Here is a 9,724-nt window from a genome sequence, read left to right on the forward strand (position 1 = left end):
GTCACTACATTACTGTTTGCATCATTTTGAGTTGTTGAGCAATTCTCACGACATCACTATAGCATTGAACTGAGTTCATTAGCAACTCTTACGAAATGACTGTCAGCATCACTTTGAGGTTATTCGAAACTCTTACTACTTTACTGTAAGCATTACTGAGTTTCTTAGCAACTATCACTACATTGCTGTTAGCATCATCTTGATTTCATTAGCAATTCCTACGACATCACTGTCGCAATATTTTGAGGTTTGTAGCAACTTTTACTACATGACTTTCAGCATCATTTGAAATTGTTCGAAACACTTACGACATTACTGTAAGCCTCACTGAGTTTATTCGCAACTATCACTACATTACTGTTAGCATCATTTTGAGTTCATTAGCAATTCTGACTCCATCACTGTCACATCATTTTGAGATCATAAGCAATTCTTCCGACATCACTGTCGCATTTTTTGGAGGTTCGTAGCAACTCTTACTACATTACAATTGCATTGTTTTGAGGTTAGTAGCAACTCTTACTACATGACTGTCAGCATCACTTTGAGGTTGTTCGAAACTTTGACTTCATTACTGAAAGAATCACTGAGTTTATAGCAACTATCACTACATGACATTACATTACTGTTGGCATCATTTTGAGTTCATTAGCAATGTTTCCAACATCACTGTTGCATTATTTTGAGGTTCGAAGCAACTCTTACTACATGACTGTCAGCATTACTTTGAGGTTATTCGAAACTTTCACTACATTACTGTTAGCATCATTTTGAGTTCATTAGCAATTCTTCCGACATCACTGTAGCATTATTTTGTTGTTAGTAGCAACTCTTACTACACGACTGTCAGCATTACTTTGAGGTTGTTCAAAACACTTTCTACATTACATTTAGCATCTTTTTTAGTTCATTAGCAATTCTTAATCCATTACTGTCACATCACTTTGAGATCATTAGCAATTCTTCAAACATCACTGTCGCATTATTTTGAGGTTGGGAGCAACTCTTACTACATTCGTGTCAGCATCACTTTGAGTTTATTAGCAACTATCACTACATTACTGTTAGCATCATTTTGAGATCATTAGCAATTCTTCCGACATCACTGTCGCATTATTTTGAGGTTTTGAGGTACCTTTGTTTGTAACCGATCTGCTGACCAGCGAGACGCCACCACGCACGGCTGTCGGCTCCGTAAAGGAGGGAGAGGAAGTGGAAAGGACGGAGAAGGGTCGGACCAGGTCTACTGCAAGGTGACCACTCACTATCGTCTGCCACACTGCCCCTCATGGTGGGGAGTGTAGCGCCATCCTGCCACAGTACATTTGTTTCATTCTTTTGCTCTTGCACTTTCATTAAAATGGACTTGACTTGAGAATGTTTTGTTTCAAAATATAGAAGAATTCCCAGATTTATAGGTAGCATGAGTATGAAGTTGCACTTGCACCCGGTGGGAAAATGTCCTCTGCATTTGACTCTCACTATGTAGGAGCAGTGGTAGCAGTGTCAGCCTGGGGGCTTGGTCAAGATCAATGACAGGAGTAGCAGACAGGTGATATCCATAGCATGCATGTTGTTTGAGAGGAGTAAGGGTACACTGTTGGTCTCTCACCTGATGCGCTGTCATCAGCACAAATGATCTGTTCCTAAACATCAAAATCTACCATCCCCCCTGATTGTTTTTTACAACTGGAGTACTGGTTAACACTTTAGAAAGCCTTCATTCAGAGCTGTGAAGAACCTTTAACCTGATATCCCAGACAAAGTGGGCCACTAACTGGCCAGATGAAGCTATGCTAGGCTGCTGTACTCTGAAGAGCTAAAGTAGCAGCTTCTGAGAGGGATGCTAACCTGGATGTGTTCATCTCCTACTTTAATATCAGCCCCCAACTTGGAGCTCTGACAGCCTCCAGCTTTTTGTTCCTTTTTCTGCTTCAGTCAACAGGGAACTCCAACCTGCAGTCGAATCTTCAACAACAATGGAATAGAAAAGTGAGGAAGAAAAACTAGAATAAACTTACAAAGCTGAGAAATGTTCATGAAGAAGAAAGGCACACGTTATGATTGAGGCCAGAAACTAAAACTCCACACCAAATGTACTTTGACTTGTAGGATAATGAACTTGAATGTGTTGAAACAGAAGATCAATGAATCCACTACCACACAACAAGATGATGACCCCCTACCACAAGATGGCGTCACAGATCCTGACGCTCTGAGCAGGAAACACCAAGCAAAACATTACAACAAAGCTCCTGTTGTTCCCTACAGGAAAAACTGTGGCTCTGATGAGAAGAAGGATCCCAGCCTCCTCTGAGGATCCATGGCCGCACCATTGGGTAGAAGGACGATGGGGTCGGCACCAGGAGGAACCCTGGTGTCTCCGATGCAGGGGAGATGGAGCAGTGAAGAGGCCACATTGTGGCATCCTAAAGAGGACATTTGGTGGAGCCTGAGACAGCAAACATCACGCCCCCTTCATCAGAAGAACCACAGCACCAGAAGAAAGAATCCTGGCAGTGACGACAGGGAGGATCAGGGTGACCTCCTCTCCTCCACCTTTGAACCTTCAAATGAACTTTAAAAAGCTTTAGAGTGGAGAAGGATTTTAAAACATTTTATTGTTTTTTCCTTTCATTCTCATTTGTGCGATTGTCTGATTTATTAGAAATAAACACTGTCTGCTGGGTTTCCATTGACTGTGATTCTCTTTGCATGCAAGTTGAAAGTTCTGCCAATAAAAACCACAAGTATTTGAAGACCAAAGGAAGAACCCCCAAAGTCAGGACCCTGAGATCAAAGTGAGCGCTCTGATCTCAGAGGTCTGGGATATTTCCCATCCCATGGCCCTTCAAATAAGAGCCCTGTGTCTCTGTCTCAAAGTTTTCAACCGTATTTGTTTGTTAAATTAAAACCAGACGACCACTGTGGTCCTTTTTACACGGTAAGTAAAGCACAGATGCCCTGGTGGACCTGTTGGCACCCTGGACTTTGAATCCAGTGATCTGAGTCCAAGTCTCAGTTCCAGCAGGTTTCCTGCAGCCTTCAGCAGAGCTGCCATGTTTCTCTGTAGAGAACTAAGTGATGCTCTCAGCAGGTTGAGGGCACCACCAACAAGTGAGGTATGAACCTCTGACTTCCTTCTTGTCAAACAGGAAACTCCTAATACCTCATTTGAGTAAAGTACCTCATTTTCCTGACATCCAAGTAGTAGTGAAGTGGAGGAAGAAGGGAGGAGATCTCCAACAGGATCCTTCTTTCCTCTGTCCTCCTTGATCTCATGGATCACCACAGTCAAGGGGAGACCCAAGCTCCCGGATGGATCTGGCACTCAGGAACTGCTGAGTTTTCCAGTGGACTTTGTTCCATCCATGGTTCAGGAACAGGACTCCTCCTGGTTAACCTGGTATCTTTCCACCCAACTGTGGGTTCTTGGAGAATTTTTCATGTCATGTCAAGAAATCAGGCTGGTGGGTTTTTCAATGAGAGAAATTCTGGTAACTTAATTAAGTGGCATGTTTGTTGAAGCAGTAATTAACTGATAAATTAAGGAAGGCCTGGCCAGTCTTTGCTCCCAGGTCATACGATGGAGTTAGAAAGTCCTGAATCAATCTGGAGTTCCATGATTTCCTTGTGGTTCATGATCCTTTTGCCAATGTAGTCTGGAACAAGAGCAAGATGAACCTCCAAATATCAACAGGTTGATTGCAGGTGATGTCAAGTGGTATTTAGAGGAACCTCCTCTTTGTGTTTGGTTCCATGGTGGAATGGTGAGCCCTCTGGACTCTGGGTCCAGTGATCCCAGTTCAAGTCTCAGAAGGACCTTCCTGTCTGGAATGTGTCCCATGTAACAAACTGATCAAGAGATGTTACGTGGTTCAAATGTTCTGGTTCATTTCTTACTGCCATGAACTCAGACTGTGTGTTTAATGTTAACAATAAATGTAACAACTAAGGAGCCAGTAGCTCCTGTGGAAAAAATTCTACTTTGTCAGTGAATGAATTCATTTGATATTGAAGTCTGCAACTGTCACTGTCTGTCAGGATGGCCGGTCTAAGGCGCTGCGTTCAGGTCGCAGTCTCTCCTGCAGGCGTGGGTTCAAATCCCACTTCTGACAAAGGACATTTTCTCCACATTCCTATGCATCCACAATGGTAAATTCTAAACCCAGTTGAAGCTGCTCTCCACTGATGGGAGTGAGTGGTTGAACTGGCAGTAGAGGATGCAAAGGAGCTTCCCTGTGATGGTCCAACATCGCCTGCTTTCCTCCAACATGGAGCAGCCACTAAACTCTAACTTCAATGTTGGATCAAAGTCTACTGAAGAAATGTGTTTTCTTTCAAGTCACATTTTGTCCATTAACTTCATAATCAGAGACTCCATCTCATCACATGACTAAAGTCTGGGTTCTGGATTGGTGGTAAAATATCCTTCCATGCCCCTCACTAGTTTGCAGACAGAAAAGCATATTTTACTGGTTTCAAATCTCTTAGCTTGTTCTCTCTCTTAAAGCAGCTGAGGCAGCTTTCATTGTGTGATTTATTTTAAAATATAAATATGGAACAGAACCATTGGAATCAGATGTCAGGACATTTGAAGGAATGTCAATCTCCTGTTGAAATGTTGCAGTGTGCAGCTGAGGCTCTCTGGCAGTGGCACCAGGAGCCCCAATGGCAGAACCTGGACCCTCCTGGAGGAGAACCACAGGTGAGGGCCTTCTTGGCTCCAGATTGATGGAAATCAAGTGTCTGAGGCTGTTAGCAGCCATTAAGTTGATCTGGTTGGCACTGGTATTTGTTCTTGCTGCAGCTCAGGAGTGATTCAGGAGAAGAGTTTCAGAACAGCCAAGGTTGGGGACTGGAATTCTAAAATTTCCCCTGGAACCAGACAACCTTGGGAGGTAAAACCTCCAATCATAGCCACTCAGATGCAGCAGCAGAAGAAGCTGTCATCCACCCTGACAGTCAGAGCATCAAGTCAAGAAAACATCACCATCTTGTAGTTCCAAACCTCCACCTGTCAGATTCAGCTACTTCTGATTGTGGGACTTTAAACTTGAACACAATGGAATTTGGACAAGGAGTTTTCCTTCCAGTCCAAACATCATCGTCCAGCCTCCAACCAGAGGTCCATCAGTTATCATGGAGCCACAGGTGGAGTCCGGATTCTTTTCTGGAATGAGACGGCAATGACAGTCCTGCCAAGTGACATCACTGACATGACAGGATGACTTCAGTCATGTGACTGGATGACTTCAGTCATGTGACTGGATGGCAGTGCAGATTCCAATGTAGAGGTTGGGGAAATAGTCTCTGAGAATCCAACTTGAAGCCACGCCCTCCTTGTTCTTCAAAAACCCAAACAGCGACCATCAGTCTCCCACCAATCCTGTACTTGGGTTCAATGTTGCTGTTCCATTTTGCAGCATTCATCCCCTCATTCTAGAGGCTTTAACATGAAAATGAAAATGCTGAGAGACACAAATGCAAATCAGGGTATTTGACCAGAGGTGACACATCTTTTAATACTTTTCTTGTTATATTTGTTATATATGTTCTGTATGGTTATATTTGTTATGGTTGTTATGGAGTTTATGGTTATTATCTCTGTTTCTTGTGTCTTTGTCTTTGTTGTCCTCCCCTTCGTCCGTCCTGGATTTTTGACCTTGGTTGCAGGAAGCGTGTGACCTCAAGTCCTTTTTCTGTGTTGCTGAACGTAGAGCCTTGCTTCATTGTGCTTGCTAAAGTGTGATCCTCCCTGCTAATTCCTTATTTCGTTGACTAATTGACAACCAAAAATTAATACCTACTTGCTTTATTTGGCTGAAGTTTAAAAGACCATCATTCTGGTAGCAACAGTCTTTCTGCCTTGTAAACACGCTAAGCTACCGATGGCTTCTCCCTCTTGTCCTCCTCTCTCCTGCTCAGAGTGCCACATGTTTTCTTCCTCCTCTGCCTCCTTTCGTGATACTGATAAGTGTGTTAAATGTAGTTTTTTTGTTGTGTTGGAGGTGAGGCTTAGCGATGTTGAATTGGACCAGCAGCGGCTCTGCACCAAAAGCTGCGAGAGCTAGCCAACCCTCACTAGCTGGTGCAGACCATCTTAGCTTAGCTCCTGGCTTAGGCCCAACTAGCGCTCCCCCAGAAGCTCCCAAGCATCTGGGAGAGCGCCAAGAAAAGTTGGGCCTAAGCTAGGATGTGCTTGCTCATGAAGAATTGTTGGGTGTAAATTCATTTAAGGAGTGTTGAACTGGACCTGTTCTACTTGTAAAGTGTAACTTTTGTTATTTGGTGCTTTACAGGGTGATGACTTGCTGGGGACACTTTATCACAGCAGTGGACAAACATCAGCATTCAACACCCAGCAGCTCCTCTGATCAACAGAACAAGTTAAAGTATTCTGAGAAGGAGGGCATCGATCCCTCTACTGCTCACATGCTAAGCTAGCGCTCTACCATTGGAGCTAATTCCCCTATTAAGGAGCGCAGCAGATAATGCACCTTGACCTTCATGCATGGTTTAATGAGCGTCACCAGTTGAAGCTTCTCTGGTTGACCAATGTAATGGAGACCAAGGGTTCCATGACATCAATGATTAATTGAAGGTAGCATTTGTCTTGGTATTAACAGTTTATGTAAATTAGAGGCACACACACATGTTAATGGTCAGGTTTATTGAATCAGCAAACAAGTGAAACTTTTTCTCTGCCATGTGTTCCAGGGAGGGACCTGGGAAGCACAGGGGGACCGGCCATCCTGCCTGTGGAAAATGAAGACCCCAGTGTCAGTCAGTGGGAATCACTGTGCAAGGCCTGGTATTTAGTGTTGATCTAGTTTGTGTCATGTAAATGTGGCAGTTTCAGTCGTCACGGTCAGTCCTCACCTCTTCCTGGTGGTTTCCTTAAAGGGGGTGGAGCCAAAAGGGGAGAGTGGCCCAAGGAAGCTCCTTAAGAGCTGTAGGTGCAAACCTTTGCTCCCAGATGGGGGAGGGGGTACAATCACAGACAAGGTTCATTGAATTGATTATGTGGATGTATGACTGAGTTGGTGTAGTAGTCTGGAATCATGTATATATTTAGTCAGGTTAAGTTGTTGAGATGGTGCTGGTTTGATGTAAATATTGATTGTAGAGCATGGTTGTGGTCTCACCTCCACTCTATGGGCCATCCATCGTCATCTTCTGCTTATTCCTTACTAGTAAGGGTCGCGGGGGGGCTGGAGCCTATCCCAGCATCTATGGGCGAGAGGCGGGGTTCACCCTGGACAGGTCGCCAGTCCATCGCAGGGCCAACACACAGAGACAAACAACCATTCACACTCATACCTACGGTCAATTTAGAGAATCCAATCAGCCTCGTCCCCAAATTGCATGTTTTTGGACTGTGGGAGGAAGCTGGAGTATCAGAGAGGACGCACGCCGGCACGAGGAGAACATGGAGACTCCACACAGAAAGATCCCGCGCCCGAGCCAAAACTCGAACCTGGAACCTTCTTGCTGTAAGGGCACAGTGCTAACCACTGCACCACCATGCAGGCTCGCTCTAGGGGCTGGTCTGTCTAATTTCCTTTAGCCAGGAGGGAATTAAAGGCAGTCAGGGGTTTTTAATTTAAGTTGATGGTGTCTCATGCAATCTCTTTCAATACTCCAGTGGTGGTTTAAGTGAAGAAAAACATGGGTTAGTCAGTAGGACTCTGTGTGTGTGTGTGTGTGTGTGTGTGTGTGTGTGTGTTTGTGTGTGTGTTTGTGTGTGTGTTTCCATGCAGACTTTCCCTTGTAACAACCGATTTGATTTGGAAACCATCTCATCTAAATCTCCTCTCCAAAAACCCTCTTCTGCAACTTTGTACCCAAGTTGTCTCCTCATCAGGCACCACAGTATCCAGTAGGTTCAGTTAAAACAGTCATCAGTGATTAATGTTCATGTTCAATGATGAGGTTTTGATTTATTCTTCTAGAATCATCTGAAGAAACCCTCCTCAACACAGTGAAGCCTTCATCTGACAGGAGGAGTTTCTTTTCCCAGTGATTCCACTGACAGTGAAAAGCTTTGTTCATCAGACTGGTCTGATAGGATCAACTACTGGTTGCTCTGGAGTGCAAACAGCAACCTGTCAGGAAACATTAGTCAGATCAAAGCCAAGATTAAAGAAAGGGCCTCCAGATCAAAGACAGAATTGATGATGATGTCATCAGGGGGCTTTGATAGTATATTTATTTGTACCTGGAATTCTGTCTTTGATCTCAGGAGGACATGAAAGAAACCCAATTGAGGAAAGCAGAGGAGAACATTCAGCTTCATTAGAAACACTTGAACTGTTGAACAGTAGAATTTGTTTGAAACAGTTTACAACACTGAGTGACAGGACTGAAGAGGGGAGATTTTGGTATTTTCAGTTTAATTCTAACTTAAAACTGGGCATGAACATTTTTAGTCGTTCATATTCTAACATACAGAGGAAGTCATGACATTCCCTTTTTTTAACCTGTCCTGTTCAGGAAATGGAAATGGAAATTTAGCTGCTATGTTGAATCAGAAAAACCTTTTGAAGTCTACTTTTGCTTCAGTCAGAAAGTGGACTGTTGTTAACTCTCACAATGGTTGGTGACTCTGGTGGAAGAAAATATCCTTATGAACCTCTTTTTAACAGACACATATTTCTAAAGATGCAGGTTTATTTTATTTTTCTTCTTTTAGCAGAGGATGGTTTCGATCCATCCACCTCTGGGTTCTGGGCCCAGCACGCTTCCTCTGCGCCACTCTGCTCTACCATTGACAGAACAGTCCTTGTTTTAGGAGAGCAATCTCTGTGTTTGTCTCTGCCCTGCTCTCCTGCTCTCTTTCCCCTCATTTAGTCCTTGACATGATCCATGCTCTACAGCTCTGCGGGTGGAATGAAGACCTGCGTCTGCTCTGCCCGTGCCGTCCTTCGTCTCAACCTAAATTGTTTGACCCACCTTTATAATGCTGCAGACAACACAACCAAACTGGCCCCGATCAGGATTTGACAGGCCGAAACATGCCCTGAAAACACCAAGAATAATATCCACCACCTTCTGAACGGGGCCTGGCCCGTCTCCTGCATCAGGGGCCGCCGCAGTCGCCCATCAGCTGTTCAACAGCTGTTCGCCGCAACACTCAATGAGACAAAGACATCGAAGCTCAAACTGCTGTTGAGGAAGCCGTGATCGTATAGTGGTTAGTACTCTGCGTTGTGGCCGCAGCAACCCCGGTTCGAATCCGGGTCACGGCAGCATGAGCTAAATTTCTTTGTGTGTATTGATGGACACAAGCCAAGCAGAAATTTCCCACAATGCAATAGGGCAGTGTTTGGTCAGTGCTGAGCAGGCGTCAGTCTGAAAATGATGTCATGTTATTGTGTCATCACTTGACCAGACCCAAAAGTAGGCTCAGGTATCAGTTTCTTCTCAATGCTAACGTCTGCTAGCTTAGTCTGCTACTTTGATCTCTGCCTGCTCAAAGGTCCAGACCCCTGGATGTGGTGGTTCCTACCTGAACGTAGATTCTGTCAGCTCATGTTGTTAAATCAACTCACCAGGAACACCAGTAGATTTCAATGGACTGACAATGAGTCTCATTGAATGGTCAACATGTCAAATATGAAGTCATCACCTGAGGAGGTCTGCTGCTGGAATGAAGCTCCAGATATTCACAAGATATTCTAGATCTTAAAATAAAGCATTTTTATATTTGATTTCTTATTCA

At 44.1% G+C, this 9,724-nt stretch overlaps 1 non-coding gene across 1 annotated transcript; it reads left to right on the forward strand.

Moving 5' to 3' along the window:
* The first annotated feature begins 9,179 nt into the window (after positions 1-9,179).
* On the forward strand, positions 9,180-9,251 carry trnah-gug (transfer RNA histidin (anticodon GUG)). The gene has a single exon. It is a non-coding gene; the product is annotated as a tRNA-His (tRNA).
* Positions 9,252-9,724: the final 473 nt, after the last annotated feature.

This window comes from Aulostomus chinensis, chromosome 1 (assembly GCF_037954235.1).
Source record: "Aulostomus chinensis isolate RoL2024-O1b breed Wild chromosome 1, RoL_Achi_v1.0, whole genome shotgun sequence".
NCBI classification, from domain to species: domain Eukaryota; kingdom Metazoa; phylum Chordata; class Actinopteri; order Syngnathiformes; family Aulostomidae; genus Aulostomus; species Aulostomus chinensis.